Source organism: Oryctolagus cuniculus, chromosome 14, assembly GCF_051225735.1.
Source record: "Oryctolagus cuniculus isolate XC-2025 breed Fujian yellow rabbit chromosome 14, ASM5122573v1, whole genome shotgun sequence".
Taxonomy (NCBI): domain Eukaryota; kingdom Metazoa; phylum Chordata; class Mammalia; order Lagomorpha; family Leporidae; genus Oryctolagus; species Oryctolagus cuniculus.
Window position 1 is genome coordinate 80,294,162 of NC_142880.1, and position 23,697 is coordinate 80,317,858.

General features: G+C 39.6%; 1 protein-coding gene across 10 annotated transcripts in view; it reads right to left on the reverse strand.

Annotated features, from left to right (window-relative positions):
- The window catches only part of PDE4D (phosphodiesterase 4D), a 1,644,269-nt gene that overhangs the window by 815,026 nt on the left and 805,546 nt on the right, over positions 1–23,697 (reverse strand). The gene's annotated exons all lie outside the window — the stretch shown is intronic.

Consider the following 23,697-nt stretch of genomic DNA (forward strand, 5'->3'; position numbering starts at 1 on the left):
TTCAGATTTTTTTTTTTTTGGTAAGTATAATTACCATTAAGTCAACGTAAAGTTATTCCTCTCACCCCACCCTGGTTAATCCACCTTAAGTTTCATTTCCTTGTTTTCAAAATGATACAGAAAAATACACTCAGGTTCTGTTCACAGAAACACAGGGTGGATGACTTGGTCCATCTCTCTTAATGTATCTAACAATTCAGGGTGACATGTATGCCATGCCTTAGGCAGAAAATGGTATGCAAATATGTGAATTTGAAAAATTAGGGAAAGGTGTCTGGCAGAGCAATTTAGACACTCCTTGAGAGGCCTATATCTCACCTCGGAGTCTGAGTTCAAGTCCAGGCTCCGCCCTGGATTCCAGCTTCCTGCTGAAGTACACCCTGGCAAGCAGCAGGTGAGTGCTCCAGTACTTAGATCTGGATTTAGTTCCTAGCTCCTGGCTTCAGCCTAGCGTAGCCTCAGCTGTTGTGAGTAAACGGGGAGTGAATCAACAGGTGAAAGCTCTCTCTCTCTCTCTCTCTCTCTCTCTGTCTCCCCCACACCCCCCACAAAAAACATGCAAATGTTCTTTAAAAAGAAAAATCCAGGGTGTGATTACTCTTATTCCTAAGGAATTTTTACCAATGCAAAACAAAATGTTGCAACATTAGACAGCAATGCCCTTTAGTGAATTAAAGGAATAAATACATATGTGTGTGTGTGTGTGTATAGAGAGAGAGAACACAAAGCATATATATATTTATTTATTTATTTATATTAGGCCAACTGGAGGGGCTGACAACTGCATTAGGAGTTGTACAGGTCTACAGTGCTTGCCCCCATGGAGCTTGTACCATATTGACTAGGACTGGACAGTGCTCAGAAAAAGACACCTAGACAGCAGTAAATTCCATCACAGGAAGTACAATGTAAGTGTGGTACATAGGTGACAAGGGGATTTTGTAGTAAAATAAAGTCTGAAGCAAAGGAGGTTCAAAAATCAATGGAAAACAAGATAAGAAAGAAGTACATTCCAGAAAAGTAGGATGTGCAAATGCAACGCAGAAAGGGGTAAAAAGTCCAGCAATCAAGCAATTGGTAGATATAAAGTCTGTTCAGGTTCAAAAAAATAAACAATTCAGGTAATAGATTAAAGTAAGGAAAAACACAGGATGTGGAAAATTGACATGGCAAAAAAAAATGTTTCTTAAAGAAAATCACTCCGCTTTCTAAAGACTTCATTTCAGTCAACAAATATTTGTGGGCATTTATCTTGCACCAGGCGCTATAGTGTGTACTCTGTTCTTTCTTTGCCCTCGGGGAGCCTGTAGTCTGGCAGAATAGATGACAAGTGCAAAATCATTGGCAGGAAGAAATGGAGCTCAAGTTTCCAGATAAGAGCCTGGGGTCAGGAGATATTTAAGCATCTGGTGCCAAGTAAAGTGACTTCATGTCCACAGAGATACAAGGAAGGTTGATATGGCTTATCTGCTGGGATATTCAGTGAGTTCAAGGGAAGTCTAGATTCTAATTCTTGCTTTCAATGATTGTATAGAAGGTATTAAAGCAAAGTACACTCTGGTCTTCTCAGAAAGACTGGGTACTGTGTTGATGATCATAACTAAGCTAAAACAGAGAATATGACAATATTGTATTAAAAATTCACTGAACATTGCGGTTAGACTTGGACTTAATCTGAATGAAAGGCATTTGACAAATGTTCATTGCTTTGGTAAGCATTAAAGGATTCCATTATAGAGGCAGGCCTGGCAGCCTCTTTGCAGGGTCCCAGATATATCATTATTATTAGTTCAGTTTCCCAACATCTATGTTATCCTCCTGGATTCCCCCCCACCCCACCCCAGATAAAGTATAATGTGCATACTGCTTTTTAAAAATAAAAAATTTAATTTTGCTTGGAGAATTATTTGCCACCTTCTTGAAATAGCTTGAAAAACCATACAGTGTTTCAAAATCATGGTTGAGAATCACTGCCTTGGAAAACACAGGCGTAAAGTTCCGCAGATAACCAAAGGTGGGTAAGGTTTGAATAGATGGGCAATTTTCTTTCTAATAATACAGAAGGTCAGGGGAGCCCCACCAATAGCAGCACTCCACAGCCTGCCTTTTGTACAAAATCTCTCCAAAATGGGCTGCCAGCAACTTGTCTGAAAAACACTGCTGTAAGTGACAGCCAAATAAGGCCTGAGGTTTTAACAAGTGGAAATTTGAAAGTGGGTGAAATGTTTTGATAAAGTCACCCACGCCTAGAATAGCAGATAACATCTGAACTTCACAAAAATTTTCCTAGATACCTCTTTGTGGATTTCCACATTTATGGTTTTTTTTTTTCAGAATATTCAAAATCTTTGAAAAAATATTTTCTGTCTAATTATTCACAAGCAGTAAAACAAAGAAGACAACATTTACACAGGTTCTGGGACAAAGATTGGAAGTGTGCCCTTGTTCAGGTAGGTACAGCAAGGCTGGATTTCCCACAATTGAAAGGAAACAATGGTGCAGCTAATTCAAAAGAATGGATGAATTCAGATGATTTATACCTGACTATAGAAAGCATTGTTTGCTTCTCAACTATGTTCTAATTACGTAAGCATGTATTAAAATGAGATTGCTTTCAAAAATTGCCCATAGGAAGTAGTCCATGTTCTGAGCTAAGAACAGGAGAGATTCCATGGTCCAGTGGTTATGAGGAATTGGGGTATCTCTGGGGCCTTACAATTTGTTTTGAACCCATATATGCTACTTAGTAGCTTCATTATTTTCCCTACCTGTGGCTCATCATCTTTGAAATAAAATGATAATATAATAATAATTGCTATTGCACAGGAAAGCTACAGAGATTAAATGTGTCGAAACTCAAGGATATTTTTAAAAAGTGTTTGGCATAGAATAAGCAATTATTAGTCAACTAGTCAATAGCAACAGTGTGCCAGGAATTGTGCATTTTATTTCATTTAGGTATTGCAATTATCATTTGGATGTTGAATTTGAACCAGTATTTTATAGATGGGAGCTGAGGAAGTTAACCAATTCGCCACAAATCGTATAGTTCAACAGCAGATGTGGGATAGGAAGTTGTGTTGACAAGTTGTTAAGGCCTCTAATTTTGCCTGTACACTTACCACCTCAAAAGGAAAGCTGATCTGATATTTCAAACAAATCACAACTATTTCAATGAAAAAGAGATACTTGGATGCCCTGAGTTCTTGTCTCTGGCTGTACTCAGTACACTGTGACAACTTGTGAAGTTTGCAAAGTCATGAAGTTCTTAGAGAGGCATAGTATGCAAATAAGTGGGGGGTATTCCTGAGGATTTCATTTTTTTTTTTCATCCATATGCCTGCACTCTTTTGACATGATGGAGTTTTAAATAAACTTCATGGCCATTTTTCATTTTGCCAAGATAGTTCTGAAATTTCACTTTATTTTAAATTTTTTATGTAAGACTTACATAATTATAAATTCTGATGATTAATTATTTGATCCCTGTATCTAAAAGTACATATGAACATTATAAAGCATGGTTTTAAAAATGATATATTTATTTGAAAGACAAAGTGACAGAGAATGGGGGAGACAGAGAGAGAGAAAGCTTTTTTATCTGCTGGTTCACTCCCTAAATGGCCCTAATGGCCAGGGCTATGCCAAGCCATGTGGGTGGCAGGGTCCAAGCTTTTGGGCCATTATCTATTACTTTCCAAGGCACATCTGCAGGGAGTTTGATTTGAAACAGAATAGCTAGGACTTGAATCAGCACTTTTATAAGGGAAGCTGGCCTTATGTCTTTGCAAGCATTGGCTTAACCCACTGCACCACAATACCAGTACCAGAACACGGCTTTTTAAACCACGATCATTATCACTGAACTTATATATAGGTACCAGACTAATTCACAAAGGTTTTTAAACAGCAAAATATGTGCTTGATAAAGCAAAAAACGTATAACCCAACCAACAAAGAAAAGCTACATATAAAATAATAAACATTTGGAACCTGAAGGGTCAGAAGGAGGAACCAATAAAAATCTAGACAGATGGACAATAACTCAAAGATGAAACAAAAATTGAATTAAGTCTTAAAAGGTGGAACATATGAAAGAACAGTGAGTTTGGGGAGAGGTAAGGGATGCATTTTTAGATTCTTTACTATGGAAAAATCAGTAAAATTTATTTGTATGTGGGTAGAGAATACATACAGAGATTTAAACAAGACTAATCTAGTGGCAATATGTATTATAATTTGAAAGAGGATGATTCGGAAGGCTGTTTATTTCCACAGCTCCTATTCAATGTCAATCCGTGTAGCAGCAGAAAGAAGCAGGCTAATGAAGCAAGAATGAGAAGGATTCGTTCATTGGCTTCACACAAGCGTGCAAGTCAATAGGGAAATCAAAAATTGATTGGGCATTTCATAACATAATCAATTATACATTCCATCTAATTAAGTATGGTCCACCTAATTAATCATCAAAGGACTTAATATTTTTTTAAAAAGAGTATCTAGGGTTTATTGAACAAAGCAAATACGTCTTGATTTTTATTACTTTCTGAGCATACAATATGTTCTTCTAAGCCCACTTCATTTTAATAAAAAGATCAAAATTAGTCAAGTGGGTTTTTTCTGGATTAAAACTAAATGTTTAGAGAGATGTCTACTGGAACAGTAAATCAACACTTCACTTGAAACAAGTTATTTTCCTAGGGCCTGCATACACCAGCAACATCAACACAGCATGTTTTATTTCTGAAAAAATTGCAATCCATTTTAGACCTTTCCTTTCCTCCTAATACATTCACTAAAAATTCTAGGAATAGAACAGAAATTATCCATAATTACTCGCTAAAATCAAACGGTGAATGACCTCACTAAAAATCAAATTCAAGACAACAGATGTTGGTGGCCACTAAAATTTTTTTTTATATTTATATTTTATTTTGTTTAATGAACACAAATTTCCAAAGTACAGCTTATGGATTACAATAGCTTCCCCCCCATAACTTCCCTCCCACCCACAACACTTCCCTCTCCCACTCCCTCTCCCCTTCCATTCACATCAAGATTAATTTTCAATTATCTTTATACACAGAAGATCAATTTAATATATATTAAGTAAAGATTTCAACAGTTTGCACCCACACAGAAACACAAAGCGTAAAATACTATTTGAGTACTAGTTATAGCATTAATTAAACACCTAAGAGTAATTGCGTATTAATTACAGAGTTCAACCAATAGTTTTAAGTAGGACATAAACAATACTAAAAGGGTAAAGTATTAAGTTCTTTTTTTTCTTTTTCTTTTTTTTTGTTTGTTATATAGTTTTTTTTTTTATTTAATAAATGTGAATTTACAAAGTGCAACTTTTGTATTGTTGTGGCTTCCCTCCCAACCCCCCTCCCTCTCATGGCCCTTCCCTCTCCCACTCCCTCTCCTATCCCGCCCTTCATCGAGTTTCATTTTCAATTACCTTCATATACTGAAGATCAACTTAGTATATACTAAGCAAGGATTTCAACAGGTTGCACTCACACAACCACACAAGGTATAGGGTATTGTTCGACTAGTAGTGTTGTTTTTTAAGTTTCATAGTAGAACACATTAAGGACAGAGATCCTACATGGGGAGCATGTACCCAGTGACTCCCGTTGTTCATTTGACAATTGGCACTCTTATTTATGACATCAGCAATCACCCGAGACTCTTGCTATGAGCTGTCTAGGCTATGGAAGCCCCTTGAGTGAATGACCTCACTAAAAATCAAATTCAAGACAACAGATGTTGATGGCCACTAAAATTTTAACATATCCCATAATTTTGGGTCTCCATTCACTGGAAAGAATTGCCAAGCATTTATTTGTTTTCAACTTGCTGACAAAAAAATCCTATGTCCTGTTCTATCTATGGTAGATCATCCTTTAGTCTGAGTTACTGAAGAAGTCACTACACAAGCACAAAACACAAGTGCATGAAACATAAGCACCCCATTATTGCTTTATCTGATCATCAAAGTCATCCTAACAAAGCAGGCACCACTACTAACATTTTGAAATTCAGAAAACTAAAATTCAAAGAAAAGTCCAGTAACTTCCTTACATCACACACAATAAAAGATACCCACGCTTCTCAAGGCCACAACCAGATTTCTCAGCTCCTTCAAGGCCTTAACTAAAAGTTCTTCAAACTCCCCAAACAGTTCACTGTATTTCAAACAATAAATACTTAGCACTCAAAGAAGTGGAATAGAGTTTAAGGGCCTTTGCCCATAATTAAAGTGGGTAAGGAGGAAAAAAAAATATTTCCTGTCTTTGTCCATATAAGAAACAATATCCATCATATCTCCTAACCTCAGAGGAAAAGAGCACGGTCGAGATCAACCCAAAGCACAACACCAAGGAACACATTTCCTCATCGCGCTCTGACTCTTTGTGCTCACCCTTCAATAGACCCAGGATAGGATTTTTAGTCTTTCTCAAACTAGTATAATATAACTTGAAAACTTCCCTCTGGACCCTACACATAACATACATTTCAGCCATTCTTTCTGAATATGTTTTGTATGGGACAGTGTCTATCATAGAGAGGTTATAATCAAAGATGGACATTTTTTCTCAAGTTTAACACACCTAAACAATGATTTATCATAAGCAAATCATATTTTCCTGGATAACATTTTCCCTGCGTGCTGTAAGAAACTTTCTGAAACCAGTCATTTATGTGAGATACTTTACAAATGGCATTATACAAACACAAAATTTATTCTCCCTTCTGTAACTAGTTAAGTATCCTTTAACAAGTTCATTCAACCTCTCTGGAACTCAGCTTTCCAGCCTAAAGTCCCATAATTTCATGCAGGCTTCAAAAGTTTAAAAATGCATAATCCAGGGGCTGGTGCTGTGGTGTGGTGGGTAAAACTGCTGCTGGCAGTGCAGGCATCCCATATGGGCACCGGTTCGAGACCCGGCTGCTCCACTTTGAATCCAGCTCTCTGCTATGACCTGGGAAAGCAGTAGAAGAAGGCCCAAGTCCTTGGGCCCCTACACCCATGTGGGAGAGCCGGAAGAAGCTTCTAGCTCCTAGATTCAGATCAGTAAAGTTCCGGCCGTTGCAGCCAATTGGGGAGTGAAGCAGCGGATGGAAGATCTCTCTCTCTCTCTCTCTCTCTCTCTCTCTGCCTCTCCTTCTCTCTGTAACTCTGACTTACCAATAAATAAATAAATATTTTAAAAAAATGTATAATCTAGTAGTTTTGAGCATGTCCGTAGTATATACATCTTAAATGGGTGAACTGCATGGTTTGTGAATTATATCTCAATAAAGCTACCTTTATTAAAAAAACACATTCACACAAAAAATGTAAGCATCAAATCCTCATCTTTGATTACAAATTTCAGTCGCACTTTAAGACTGCTATCAAGTGCATCCCAAGGCAACATGGACTATTCCACTTGCATATGGGTTAGTGGATGCCACAGAGCATGCTTTGTGAAGAGAAGCATCAAATACCTTTGGAATGTTTATGAAACTGAAGATGGAAAACAAGACAATGTCACACTTGTTAAGTGCCTCTTGGATGCTTTTATGGCCCTGATATTTGTGAAAACTCCTTTCCTAAGCAGGTAGAAACTTTGTTCTGACATCTGAGTCACAGCTTGGGAGACAGTGTGGGAAAACAATGCCTAAGTTAACTTAATATTTAGAATTGAAGCATTGTTTTATTTCTAAAATAAGTTTGATTTTTTTAAAAACGCCCAGGCATAACCAAGGCAACAGGAGGAGCCCCTGTACTCACAATTACCAAAACATGCCCCACCAAAGACTAGTTCTGTCCAATTTCACTGAATGCTGTGTGAAAACAAAAGGCATTTTGTGATTTAAAAACATTGAGTCAGGTTGAATCCGTTAATTGGATTACGTCAAAATAAGAGCTCTCAAGCCTTTGAACACACCAGTGTGATTTGGCTCTGAATCCACCTATGTCCTCCAGTACCTTCAGAGACGGATGTTTCCAGGAATGCTTACTGCAAACATCTCCTTGAATGAGGCTGATCAATAAAGGGAACTTTTCTGGTCTTTGGTGGGTGTTTTCATTTTCCCCCTCTTGAGCTGTTGTCCAACAACAGAAGGATGAGTTAGCCCTGGTGTTGCCCTGGTTCTAGCCTCTACTAGATTCAAGGTTATTATTATTTTCTGCTTCCAGACTAATTCCACCCTCCCCTCCAACTACTGTACCTCTGACTGTAAAAATCATAAATTAGCAGAGGCTCTGAGAGAGCCAGGACAATGAGTCTAAATGACAACTTGTGGCCCTGTTGCTAGTTGGAAGACCGTGTGCAAAGTAAGGGGCCAGAGGAATATGTGCTGGAGGGCATGGTTGGTGAGAAGATGCCTAAAGGTGTCAGAAGGTCCAACAAATGATTAGAGTCACCGGACGCCATGCTGCAATGCAGATGCTGATGGGGTAGATCTGGGGCTCGAGATTCTAAATTCCCAAAGCTCCTAGGTGATGCTATTGCTGTTCCATAGATCACCCACGAGTATCCAGCTGCTAGGCCACATAGGGACTGACAGCTAGTGAAGCCTTGCAAAAGAAAATTAACTTGGATGCATGTGATGCTATTTCATTATATTCAGCCAATTGTGTAGTATTTCAAATAGTTGTAATTATTTTAGTAAGTAGTACATTTTAGAAACATTTAAAAATAACATTTAAAAAATTTATTCCATAACAATATTACATTAAATAATCATTAAACAGATTTTTCAAAAGAGCACATATATTGTAAAAAGATCCAACTCTGGAGGGCCCACATCATGGCATAGTGTGTTAAACAGCTGCCTGCAAAGCCAGCATCCCATATGGGTGCTGGTTCATATCCCAGCTGCTCCACTTCCGATCCAGCTCCCTGCTATGTGACTAGAGGGGGCAGCAAATGATGGCCTAAGTGCTTGGACTCCTGATATCCATGTGAGAGACCTGGATGGAGTTCCTGGATCCGGGCTTTGGCCTAGCCCAGCTTTGTCCGTTGTGGCCATTTGGGGACTGAACCAGCAGGTATCTGGAAGACCTCTCTCAGTCTCTAACTCTACCTTTCAAATAAGTAAATACATCTTTTTAAAAAGATCCAACCCTAGAAACAAGCTCTCCTGTATTAATTCCGCATTTTTAAGGTCATGCAGAAAAGGTTTAAGGGAATTTGAAAAAACTCTTGTGTAATAAAATTCTCCATTTCTATAGTATTAGCTGAAATTATAAGGCAAAACTTAAAAAGTACAGACTGCATCCTGGATACAGTGAATTTAATTATTGCGCAGGCATTTAATGGGGCAAATACTATGTGCTAGGTTCTCTGCGACTCTAGGGATACTGATCTTGCTGTATCTGGAAAGGCCAGGTTCATTTTGTGCTGTGCTGACAGACAGCTGGGACTTTATCTTGTCTTCCGTGCAGCATGAAGCATTGCCAAGGACACCTACCGTGAGGATTCACCACCCTGCCATTGACATTTCTATTTTCTAAAGAATTCATCAAAAAAGTATGTACCAGCAAATCCATATACCTAATCTCAGAACTCGTCTACAGATAATTGTAAGAGCAGGTCGGTGCTTTTCTTTTGGGTACTTTCAAAGAAAGTTATTCTGACGTGGAAATGTTCACATGATTGCTAGATTACATGGACCAATTTGTTTTGTTTCTGAAATTATTATTTTAATCCCTAAAAAAAATGTATAAAATATAATACAGTAATATTATGAAGATATATATTCCAGTGAGTCTAATAATCACCATTTATAGTCTATAAATGCTGCAATAAAAGTCAACAAGTAATTATTTAATCAGTTACAAAGGAAAAACAGTGTAGAACAATGAACTCCTCTGTTGCACCCACGGGGGAAACCCTCCAGCCCATGCAGCAGCGCCTCATGGTCCTTCTATCTGTGAGCGCCTGGAAAACAGTTCATGTTCAGTACACACTTGTTAAAGGTAGGGAACAGTTGGCTTCTGTATCTTTTGTGTGTTTTCAGATAGCTGACAGGCTAGAAGGACAGCTAGTCCAAATAAATATGCACTGATCTGTCCACTAAAAACCTAAAATGTTTTAGAAATCCTATTGCTAGGCATGCTTTTAATTTTACCAAACACATTCAATTTATCTTTAAATTGATTTTTATTTGAAAACAAATGCATTCATTTTTAATTAGTCAGATAATGCATAATCTGTTCTCATGATAAAACATCTTTGAATCCTGCAGAACCGTAAGGGTTCTGCCTGGAGCTCATCAATCCCAAACTCAGCCCTCTGCACAGGGAACCCTTTTACCAACGGCTTGTCCTTCTAGGTCTCTGCTCCCCAGGACAGAAGCCACTTGCTGCATGTGGCTATTGGCACTTGAAATGCTGCTTGTAAACCTGAGGAAACAAATGTTTTATTTTATTTAATTAACGTAAGTTTAAACGGCCTTATGTGTGGCCAGGAGCTAACATATTGGACATTAACTTCTAGACCTCCATGTGATTTCCTGAACAATTATGTAAGAATATATGTTAGCATTTTCAGAACCATTTTTATAAAACATATGGTCATATTTAATAATCATTTAGCAATTGCTTTTTAAAACTCAGCAAAGATCTCCCTTGCTATTTTTAGTAGTATTCCACAGTAGGGCTAATTCATAGTTTATTTAGGCATTTCCCAGTGGAAGAACATTCAGAATTCCAGTTTTTCACTGTTTCACACAAGTAACAGCTTACAAAATTCGTTGGGATATTTCCCCAAGTATGCTTTAAAATATATTAGAATTAAGATTGCTAAGTGGCAAGATATCAGCATTTTTAAAATTTTAATAGAAACTGCCAAATTTTTCCTCAAAGTAGATGATTCAATTTACACTCCCACCAATAGTGTTTGAATTCCCACATTTTTTCCTTGAAACAACTTTATGTTTCCATCAATTTCCCTGAACTAGCTGTCTACACATTTTATCCCCTCAAGAATTATCTTCTTTTAAGGGTAGAAAAAATTAAGAGCATCAGTGGCTACAATAAAAATTCACAGAAATGGGAAGACATATTTCACTCTGCTTCCAAGGCAATGTTCAATTTTAGCTCTTTAATAATTTCAGTTGACCAAGCATTTCTCAGGAGTATCTCTAATACGACAATCTCTACACATCATCCAAGGCTTTTCAGAAGGAAAAGGCATTAACTCTCCATAAAGTCCTGGCACTACTCAGTAAAAAAATGCTGTAGACTGTTTTTCCTATAATAGAGATAGATTGAGCTGAGCATTTATCCCCTTTTATACATCCATCTAGAATTTGAAAAGCCTAGTCAGGATTCTGGTACACTTTTGTAGAATTTTTCCTTGAGCAAAATCAATGGGCTCTGAATAATGACCGCATTTATAAGCTCACTGGAATCTGGTCTGATGATTATCTTTTTTCTTTAGTTGAATACACACATTTTTAAATTTTTTAATTTTAATTAATTTTAACAGATTCAATATGATTTGTAGATACAAATCTAAGAACATAATGATATTCCCCTTTCCTCCCTCCCTCCCTTTTCCCCCACTCTCCTTCCTTCTACCCTTCTTTCTGTCTTTTAGTTTTTGAGATAACATATTTTAAATTTACATTACACTATAAAGGCTTAGTACTTAAGTGAATAAGAAATTTAACAAATAAAAAGCAAAAGACCTTAGTTTAGTGGGAATATAGGCAACTGTTATAAACAATAATTGAAGGTATAAATGACCATTTCACTCATATACAGTTTTTTGGTCATTCATAATTTCTTTCAATGAAATACAACTAATGATAACATAACATCTAAATATTTCCTGTGTGGTTATAATAATTAAGTTCATTTAGATTTTAGCCATTTTATCTCAACAGTTTATGCACAGGAATATTTTATGTAGATTGCAGTACAAAAAAATCATACATTTTTTTGTGCTCTATCAGTTACCACAGATCAGGGAAAATATATAGATATTTATCTTTTTGGGACTGGCTTCACCAAGTATAATCATTTCCAGTCACACCCATTTTGTTGTAAAAGACACGATTTCATTCTTTTTTTACAGTTGAGTAACATTCCATGGTGTATATGCACCACATTTTCTTAATCCAGTCATCAATTGATGGGCATCTGGGATGATTCCATGCCTTAGTTATTATGAATTGAGCTGCAATAAACATGAGGGTATAGATAATTTTCAAATGTTGATTTAATTTTGTCTGGGTAAATTCCTGGGAGTGGGATGACTGGGTCATATGGTAGATCTATTTTCAGTTTTCTGAAGAATTTCTGAACTCTCTTCCACAATGGCAGTGTTAGCTTGCATTCCCACAAACAGTGTATTAGGGAACCTTTCCCCCACATCCTCCCCAGTATTTGTTATTCTTTGATTTTTGGATGATAGCCATTCTAATTGGGGTGAGGTGAAACCACATTGTGGTTTTGATTTGCATTTCCCTGATGGCTAGTGATACTAAGCATTTTTTTCTTTTCATATGTCTGTTGGCCATTTGAATTTCCTTTTTTGAAAAATGCCTGTTCAAGTCCTTTGCCCATTTCTTGATTGTTTTGGTTATCCTTAATTAAACAGCAACACTTGACCATTTGTCTAGTCCTGCTATACTCTACTTGTCCCAGAATCTGAAATGAGGTAAGTACTCTTGAGGTCCCAGTTTCCTTATCTGAAATAAAGTGATAGAAATAGATAACGATAGAGGTAGGCAAACTAAAGCAGTAACTGACAAAGCATTGCAGTTCCTGTGTGCCTGTGGGTTGACCTTGTAGTTTATGTTAACAAGCAAAAATGAAAAAAAAAAAAAAAAGATATGAGTTGGAATTCCACTCATTTGCCAATAACAGGGCAAACACTTTACCACCTTGGATACCCATCAGACAGACGCCATAAGCAAATAGGCTCAGGAACACAGGTGATGAAATGCAATAAAACAATAAGAAAGCAACGAGTTTCTGAGTATGTTTTATCTTTGTTTTTTACACTATTTATTTAATGGAAAGCTTACATAATTGAATTTTAAATAATTGATGGATTTCACAATCAGCTTACCAAACTCCTGAACATTTAAAAATAGTTGCTGGTAAGTCATAGAACAGGCCAGCTCTAAAACATGGCTATCCATTGGCCATTTGGACAAGGGCCCATTGTTTTGTAATTTTCTTAAAACTGTACTGCTTTTATTGTTTTGGGGCAGTGATTTTAGTGATTCGATATGAGGCTCTACATATGGATTGCTATTATCTTTCTGAAGCCCCACTCGCATTATTAGAAAGAACTTGACATAGCTGAGGTTTTAGTGTTGAACATAATACATGTTCAATAAACATTTAGTTCAATAAGTCTCCATAAAAGATACCAACATGTAGATATTATAATGAGTCACTAGTCTCTTAAGTCACATACTGCTTTTATATGGAAACATTTCAGAGAAGGAGGTCCCTCACTTCATCTCCACAGCATGTTGCATTCTTTCACAGGTCTACAAGCCCTGGAAGTTCAAAGTCACAAAATCTTGTACAGAAATTGAAGGCCCACTGGTTCCCTCCACCTTACTAGTCTATAACCCCAAGCAGCATGTGTCCACCAAAGTGATAAAACTGACACATTCACTTAGCAGAGAACTATAAGCACTCTTTAACTAACAATTTGTATTTTAAGATTTATTTATTTATTTGAAAGTCAGAGTTACACAGAGAGAAGGCAAGATACAGAGAGAAAACACACAGAGAGGGAGAGAGAGACATATAAAAAGAGAGAGAGAGAGAGAGAGAGAGTTCTTCCATCTGTTGATCCACTCCTCAAACGGCCACAACAGCTAAGTCTAAGCCAGGCTGAAGCCAGGAGCCAGGAGCTTCCGCCAGGTCTTCCACATGGGTGCAGGGGCCCAAACACTTGGGCCATCCTCCACTGCTTTCCAAGGCCATTAGCAGGGAGCTGGATCAAAAGTGAAACAGCTGGTACTCAAACTGACACCCATATGGGACGCCAGCGTCACAAGTGGTGGCTTTAGCTGCTATGCCACAATGCCAGCCCCTCACCAACAATGCGAGAAAATTCTACAGCAATGTATTTGGAGACTTGCAGGAGTTCAACAAGGGACGAATGACTACAAAAGTTAAGTCCAACTTTCCTAACAGATGTGATGACAAAACATCTCCCTTTTGCTCCCTGGGTTTACATCATCCCCCTGTGCCCATGCTTTGAGATTTCCCAACCACTTCTACCCTTCCTTCCCCAAGTTTTCTTCTTGTGGCCTCTTCCAAACATGCAACACCCAGACCTTAGCACAGACGTGTTACTGCATTCCATTATGTCATCCAAAGTAATAGAATTCATGTTAACCAGGAACTTGCAGAAACCATGTCTGAACACATCAGAGAAACAGGGATGTCAGGCGGCAGCAGAGGGCCTTGTTTTAGTTCCTGGAGCTGCAGTACATTCTCTCCCTTGATGCACATTGGTATCACCTGGAGAGTTTTACAAAGTTCAGTGTCCAGGCCACAACCCACACTCCATGAATCAGAACCTTTGCAGGTGGGACCCCGTCATCAGTATTTTTGCAAAGATTCCAGTGTCTAGCCAAGTTGGAGAGCAACTGCAGGCTGCAGACCATTGGTATAAACTAGCATTCTCGTCTGGAAATGACCGTAATTCATCATATGCTGTCCTGAGTATGAAGGACCATGGGTTTGCATCACTGGGAGGAAGCACTGTCCACTAATCAGATAGGTCAGATAATCCTTCGCTCCTGAGTTATTCGTCTTGGCTCCTCTCTCATGTTTTCTCTCTCTGAAGGCTTCCTTCCTCAGGCTCCTGGACCAACCTTAATCCAATTGTGATGTTCAGTCAGAACCATTCGTTTTCTGTGAAAGAAGATACCAATTTCTAACTAAATTGGAGCAAAGTGCCTTCTATATATGTTTTTCTGCAGAACGCAATTTGGTACTGGGCTGCCTTTAATTGACCCTGGAACCTGGCATCTCCTGTTATAAGTCAAAAAGAATGAGGCAAGCTGACAGAGCCCAGAGGTTTTTGGAATCAAGTACTTGGGAGAGAAGCGATTTCAGATCAGGGAAGGGAGGAGGATTTTCCCAGGCACAACCCACACCTCCTAGAAAACAAGGAAGTGCAGGTGTCGGATTCCCAGGGGCAGCTTCCAGACTTAGAAAAATAAAACTGTGCTTTTCACGTGGATGGTTGTAAACCCAAATCCTCAGGCATTCCTGCCTTAAGAATCTGCAAAGATTAAAGGCAGCACAAATGATGTTCTCAATATGCAGAAGCAGGCTCAAATCTCTGTTATTTCAGACGAAAAGCAAAGCAAAGAGGAGGATCTTACAGGCCCTGGCAGAGACAGGTTACGGGAGGGCATGGCATGGAACAGATGGGAGCAGGCACTTTAGAGGAGGAAACCAGGTGTCAACTTTAATATTTGTTAAGCTAATTAGCTTTAATAGCAGCATTTCAAAATACTTGTGGGTTGTTTTAATAAAAGGAATTAGGCAGTATTGGAGGAATCCTATTTCAAAGGAGCAAATGTTGTACAACCAGCTATTGAAAATATGAAACAACACAACTTTCTTTCTAGCACCAAATTAATGTCTTTAACTTGGCCTCCTTTAAAATGGACATAATAATTTGGAAAATTTCATCAACCACAGAATCATCTGGTCTCAAACTGGTATGATCCTTACATTTCACGGTACAATAGAATGAGTACAGGGTCCTTGTGGCACAAGAAATGGAAGAATATTATCTCTGAATTTTACTAAATTTTGCTTTCATTTTTGACTAGAAGGAAATTTGTCCCAGTGAAATTCTTACCAGAAGAATATTCCTAAAATTTAGCACTTTATTAATTAACTCACCCATTCATTCATTCAGCAATTATTGAGCACCTTGTATGTTTCAGGAATGCAAACAATGTCTTCAAAAATTCCATGGCAATGCATATGAAAAAAACTATGCATGGATTTAAAAATATTTTGTATCACAATAAACTTATCTTGTAATTCCATTTTCCCATGAACATTCTTATTTTCTATTAACTTGCAATAATTATCTAATTAGTATATGTGCTATATTTGCACACATGCATACAATATAAACTGATCAATAAGCATCCTCATCTCCTCACCCTTTCTCCATGTCGAGTCTCCCAGCTCCCCTCCTCCAGTCCTTTTGTTTTATTTTCAGTTACAGTGAAAGAGAGACCTTTCATCTGCTAGTTCACTCCCCAAAAGGTCGCAACAGCCAGGGCTGGGCCAGGCTGAAGCCAGAAGCCAGGAGCTTCTCCCAGGTCTTCCACATATGTGCAGGGTTCCAAGCACTTGGGCCATCTGCTGCTTTCCCAGGCACATGAACAGGGAGCTGTATCAAAAGTGGAGTAGCCGGGATAGCTACTGTTCTTTATGTAGTGCATACACATTACTGTGAACTGCAGTCCCCTCAATGAGATATTAACTCTCTCTAGGTAGAGTGGCCATTATCAAAAAAGACAACAAATAACAAATGTTGGCAAGGAAGTAGACAAAAAGAAAGCTTTACACTCTTTGGTGGGAATGCAAATTTATAAGCCACTACAGATAACAATATGGAGTTTTCTCAAGAAACTAAAAACCACATTTGCCATCTGACCCAGCTATCCCACTTCTGAATACATATCCCAAGAAAATGAAATCAGCATGTGAAAGAGACACCTGCACTCCCATGGTCATTGCAGCATTGTTCACAATAGCCAAGATAAGAAGTCAACTTGGGTGTCCATCAATGGATGAGTGGGTTAAGACAATCTGATATGTATACAACAGAATATTATTCAATCACCAAAAAATGAAATCTTGCCAAGTACATCAAAATGGTTCGAACTGGAGATCACTATGATAAGTGAAATAAGCCGCACACAGAAAGAGATACTATAGGTCCTCCCTCATATGTGGATGTTTAAAAAAATTGATCTGAACTTAGAATAGCAATTATTAAGGACAGAGAAGGGGGGAGGGGTCATAGAGGTTAGGTACCAAAAGTATGGTATGGTCAGATAGAAGGAATAGGTTCTATTGATAGAAGGAATAAGTTCTATTGATAGAAGGAAGGTTCTAGAGTTCCATGAACTTTTAGAAGCCACCTCATATTACATGGAAATGCTATGGAGAAACATGGGGGTACTTCACAAAGTTAATGGGCAAACAAAATTAAAGATGTTTATTTTAGTGCAAAAAGAAAATGGGTGGAGTGCCACCGTTGTAGTGCAGGTTAAGCTGCCACTTTCAACACCGGCATTCCATATTAGAGTTCCAGTTCAAGTCCTGGCTGCCCTGCTTCCTCTCCAGCTCCCTGCTAAGCCACCTGGGAAAGCAGTGGAAGATGGCCTAAGGGCCAACTTTTCAACATACCCTCATGCTATGTGCAAATGGTACAAGGGTGTACAGGTTTGGGTCATGAACCTCTCCTGTTATCCAGAAGGGAGCCTGAAGCTTTACATAGCCCAGGATGGGGCACTCCCGAAATACCCTTTAGCTTTCTTGGTGTTATTTCAGAGGAGAAGATGAGGAAGGGGATACAACAGTTTATGTGGAGTGGGCAGACAGTTGGCTGTTTTAAGAGTCACCTTTGGGGCCAGCGTTGTGACATGGTGAGTAAAGCCTCCTCCTGCGATGCCAGTGTCCCATATGAGCTATATGAGCTGCTCCACTTCCCATCCAGCTCCCTATTAATGAACCTATGAAAGCAGTGGAGGATGGCCCAAGTGCTGGAGCCCCTACACCCACATGGGAGATCTGGAAAAATCTGGCTCCTGGGTTTGGCCTAACCCAGCCCTGCCTATTGTGGTCATTTGAGGGAGTGAACCAGCATAGAAGTCCTCTTTCTCTGTCTCTTCCTCTCTCTTTAACTCTTACTTTCAATTAAATAAAACAAAATCTTAAAAAAAGTCACCTTTATACAAAATAGTTTGCAATAGCTATTAGGCGAAAGATGTGAATATAATTAGCTTTTGCATGTGCTTTAAAACAATTTGATGCGGACTACCCTGTCAAGTTTCTTTTCTTTTGGTTTTTGTTTTGCTTTGTTTTTACACTATCACATATGTAACAAAGGCTAAGGGACCATTTTTGCACATTGTACTGTAGCCTTACATTTAGCAAAGTACGTGGCTTACTTGTGATGCAACTTCTACATTTGTTGCTAATGACAACGGTTGTTTTCTTCACTGGGATTCATGTGGTTGGTCAGGTTATGTCATGAGAATTGTATTGAGAAGAATTATGGGTTTGTCAAGAGCCAGTTCTACAGGGAGATGGTGGAGGGGATGAAAGCTGGCAGTGTTCTTCCAAGGGCACCAGAAACACAGACTCCTGAGGATTCCACACCAGCTGCCCTGTCCCCCACCCTGGCATCTGTTTCCCAGTCTCTGGCAAACTGCAGCTACGCACCCAGAAAGTTCCAGTGATCAGTGCTTTTCTGCAGCTCTCCACATTTCTGTGGCTTTGCAAGACTTTGAACTGCAAGATCCTATGCTCCCTGGATGCGTCACTGAGAACAACTTAAATCAACCATAATTTTCAACAGACTCCGAACAGGGATTTGGAAAGATAAGGTGGTTATTGAATTGAATTGTAATAAATTCAGGCTGTCGTCCAATTGCTTCCAGCTCTTCCCCTCCCTCTGTGGGTTAACAAGTGTTTCCAAAGCCATGGGCATTAAAAATTCTGAAACAGCTAATTAACAGTGCTGATCTACATCATATGAAGTATGTGGGTTCCAGGCAGCTGCAAAACCTCAGCTTCCTGAGGCTATTGGAGGATGATGGAGCACTTGGAATTGTATTTTGACATTGTGCACCCTGCCTATAGCAGACAGTAACCTTAACAGACACTTTAGGTGAGAACAGTACTTCCTACATTAACAACAGCAACAAAAAAGCCTCCTCTCCAGCACTCTGAAAAAGTAAGTGAACATTTCCTCATGTTCAGACTGTGACTCACTGTTGGCCTGCTGGTGGGCAAAGGAGGCCAGAGACGTGCTCTTGACACATCGTCCAACCGAGGGAAAGGCAGGCTCGGCTAGACGTTCGCTTTAGTTTTGGATCAGCTGTCTCCAAAAAGCCAAAAGAAAGCCAGGGCAAGGAGGCTGTCGATGCCCTGTTTTGAGTTTCTCTTTTCTATGTGTTGGAAGAGCTCAGCAGGAGAAACAGAAGGCCTGTCTGCTCCATCTCACAGGTGAATAAAGGGATAACGAAACGCTTACCAGTTTTTCAAAAGCCTCAGACAAGTCAAGATGAACCAGTTTCATCTTGCATAGATTTGAGTATGTGCTTTACTAATAAAATAATCTGTCACACTGACAAAGACAAGACTTATCTCTTGTCTCCAGCCTAAAAGCCATCCTCCATAATGCTATAAAAAACATATCGTTCCCCTACTCAAATAACCTTTTTTTTTTCTGTTTCATATGCCTACCTCTTAGAATTCTTACAACAAAGCTTTCACTACCAGACTCAAATCTGGATAGTTTTAGCCCACGTACCAGGGGCAGTACTGCACACCCTAACGTTGCAGCTATAGAATTTTAGAACCCAACGTGCTGTGCCCTTTCCAGCCCATGACACATCTAACCAGTTGTCCCTTTCTGCTCAATATTTTGTTCTTTCTTAAGGTGCTACTTCAATGTCACCTGCACTGGTAATCATTTTTTCACCTCTCAAATAGAAGGACTCACACCTGCCTATCACCTCTCTCCACTCCCCTATCACCCACATCACAATATTACCTTGTATCTCTGACACTTGTCCTCTCTCAATAATATACAGAAGGAAGGTGATGGATGACATACTGAAGGAATGGCTGGCTGGCTGGCTGGATGGATGAGTACATGTACTTTGTTCATTGTACTAAATGATACCTAAAGGTTCTTTTATTTCTAGACTTCACTTTTCTATGATTTATTTTTAATGACATTTTGAAGTAGTGATAACTACAAAACATACCAGTTAGCAGCTAAAGTGAATATCCAATGACATCTGAAATTACTGCTGAGATTTTACTTCACTCTTGGCATATGTGTGTGTCTCTTTTAGACAGTCTTCAGCAGTATTCTCAATTGAATATAAAAGCTGGATCTATATGCAGTTAAGACCTAACTGGATGGTTAAAAAGCTAGAGAATCATTTTAAGATGCATATGTAAAGACAAAAATTGGGACTGATTCTAATATGTTGAATTATGTGAAGGGATACAAATTGCCCACAAATGCTAAAAAGGGGGCTGAATGAAAACTGTAATAATAACAAAGCACAACATTTTCTTAAATAATAAGCTGTATACAAAACCCAACATTCATAGTAGTGGAAAAATAGGCAAATATAGTCTATTATACTGTATGGTTGAGGTGGATACTGTGAAGGACTTTAAAATGATGTCATGGAAGTATCCTTAATGATTTGGTAATTGCATTCATGGGACAATGTCCATTTCAGGAAGCAAAGGAGACAGTGAAAGACATTTGTAGAGAGTGAAGCAGCCTCTTTGGAGAGCACTCCTTGTACGGAGTGGGGAGGTGGTTACTGAGAACTTCACCCAGTAGCAACACCATTGGTTGACTGAAAGCTAGAGCCATTCTGAACAGAAAACAGCAGCCGTGCTTTGAATGCATCCCCAGGATGAATCTTGGTGGTTTTTTAGGATATATTTATTTATTTGAAAGTCAGAGTTACACACAGAGAGAGAAGGAGAGGCAGAGAGAGATCTTCCATCTGCTAGTTCACTCCCCAAATGGCTGCCACAGCTGGAGCTGCACCAATCCAAAGCCAGGAGTCAAGAGCTTCTTCCGGATCTTCCACATGGGTGCAGGGGCTCAAGGACTTGGGCCTTCTTTTACTGCTTTCCCAGGCCACAGCAGAGAGCTGGATCGGAAATGGAGCAGCCAGGACTTGAACTGGCACCCATATGGGATGCTGGCACGGCAGGTGGCAGCTTTTCCAGCTATGCCATAATGCCGGCCCTGAATCCTGGGGGTTTTTAAGAGATGACACAACCGAGAATACTGTATGACAATCAGGAACAAAGGGAGAAATCTTAACCTCCACTGGAGAAGTTACAGAGCTTGTGGCACCGCTTGATTCTGAGCAACCATGAGAGCTGCTAAGCCTTGAGTCTGGTGGGAGGCAAGTGATTCCAAAGAAGTGGGACTTGTTCTTTAGTTGCACCACTGGGATCTTCCAGAAATAGATTACACAGAACTGCTTTACCAAATGTGGGCAAACCTACGAACATCTAAATGCTTACAGTTCTGGGGCAGGCATTGTGGTGCCGTCATGGTGGAGTGCCTGGTTCAAGTCCTGGCTGCTCCACACTTCCAATCCAGCTTCCTGTAAGTCAGTCTTGGAAGCAATGAATGATGGCCCTAATTCTTGGGTTCCTGCTACCCACATGGGAGACCTAGATGGAGTTCCTGGCTCTTGTTTTTAGCCTGCCCTAGTCCTGTCCCTTGTGAGCATTTAGGGAGTGAATCAGTAGATGGAAGATCTCTTTCTCATCCTCTCTCTCTCTCTCTCTCTCTCTCTCTCCCTTATTCCCCCATTACTCTTGCAAATAAGAAAGTAAATCTTTAAAAATTGAATTATTATAGTTAATGGACCCTCCTTTGTCACGATAGGTGGGTAAGATCTGGCGAAATTTTGGGCAAATAACTGTGTTTGGGGGAAATCATTTAGATGCTGGTTAAGATGCCCACACCACACATTGGAGTGCCTAGGTTTGATAGCCAGCTCCAATTCCTGCCCCTCATGGCAGCATCCTGATAATGCAGATCTTAGAAGGCAAGGGTTATGGCTCAAGTAGCTGGGTTCCTTGTAATAAATATGGGAGGCCTGGGTTAAATTCCTGACCCTTGTCTTTGGCCTGGCCCAGTCCTGGCTGTTGCAGAAATTTGGAGAGTAAATCAGCAAATGGGAGATCTCTCTCTGTCTATCTCTGCCTCTCTTTGTTTATTTACTGACATTTGACATCTAGTCCAATGTAAATACAGTTTAAAATTATTTTTTCATAAAAATATGTCATATAGATATAGGAGAAGATTTAGAATATTCACTTAACAGAAGCTCCATACAGGTAGTGATGTATATTTTAGAAAAGCAAAATTAATAATATAAAATCCAAAATAAGGAAAATATGATTTTAAACTTCTCTTATTTCAACAGTAAAAATCCTGTTTTCATCGGAGACAGTGAGTTTGATGCTTTCTGAGTGGTTGGGATTTCCCTGAAGCGCACAACAACAGTTTTAACAGGAACAGAGATGTTGATGAGCCTGGAAATATTTCTTGAGAAAAAGAGCTTGAGGATTGGGAATCCTCCAGCAAAGATGACGCGCGGGCATGTCAGCTGTTTCCAGGAGCGAGGGTCACTGCCAGGAACACGCTAACAGGAATCTTTCACCCCGAATTAAGAGCAAGGGGTGGGCTGTCTGCAGAGGCAGACAAACAGCCCATTATGAAGCCTGGTTTTAGAGGGCCAGTACCATCTCATGACCTTTCAGGCTGCCTGGAGAGGCAGTGTGTGTGGAGCCAGTGTACGTCCCCAGGAGGAAGCCAGGAGCTGCACGGTCAAGGCGGATTCCGTGCTGGATAAGCGATTAGGCTACATGACGTCTGCATTCCTTCTCACGCTGACACTCAAGATTCTCATGAAAAACAGTGCTACTTGGAACGCGTGCAATTTGCTTGGCTTCCCTAGAATCATACAGCGTCTGCAATTACCAATTATACCTTAAAGCAATATACAAGTATGAATATATTCCCAATGCAGTAAAACATATATCTGGAATGGCTATGTGATATTTTAATTTAGACTAAAACTGAAATCCTTGATTTAGTTCTGTGAGTTCTGAATACCTGGAGGTCTTCATATTCAGTGACAGATGCATCTTAATTTTCTAAGGATGTATTTGAAAGGCAGAGGGATAGAGAGAAAGGGAGACAGAGACAGAGACAGACAGACAGACACACACACACACACACACACAGAGAGAGAGAGAGAGACAGAGACAGAGAGAGAGAGAGAGAGAGAGAGAGAGAAATCTTCCATCTGCTGGTTCACTCCCCAAAAGGCCACAATAGCCAGAGCTGAGTCATGCTGAAGCCAGGAGCCAGGAACTCCATCCTGGTCTCCACATGGGTGGCAAGGGACCATGTACTTTAGCCATCATCTGCTGCCTTCCCAGGGGCATTAGCAGGAAGCTGGATCAGAAGTGGAGTACCTGGGGCTCAAGACAGCACTCCAATATGGGATGTGGGCATTGCAGGCAGCAAATTAATCAGTTGCACCACAATGCTGGCCCTGGCAGGTGCACCTTAACCTGATCGGTGTGCATTTCACAAAACGAGGGTTCAGAGTCAGCACCTTTCTAGGAATGGAGTCAGATTCAGGATAGTTTCATCCAGAACCAACGTGATGTGGCTCTGAGCACAGGGGACCCAGAGCTACAGCCCTGGAAACACTTCTGTGCCTTAGGAGCTAACATGGTCCTCTATTCTGTGTGATCAGTGGAAACCCAAAGGCAAGAAGAATTCTTCCTGCACTTTTTTTTATTTGGTGGGAATATCACAGGGGATGGGAAAGGGAGGGAGGAACTGACACCATTCCTGTCTGCTTGTGCCAGCCCTG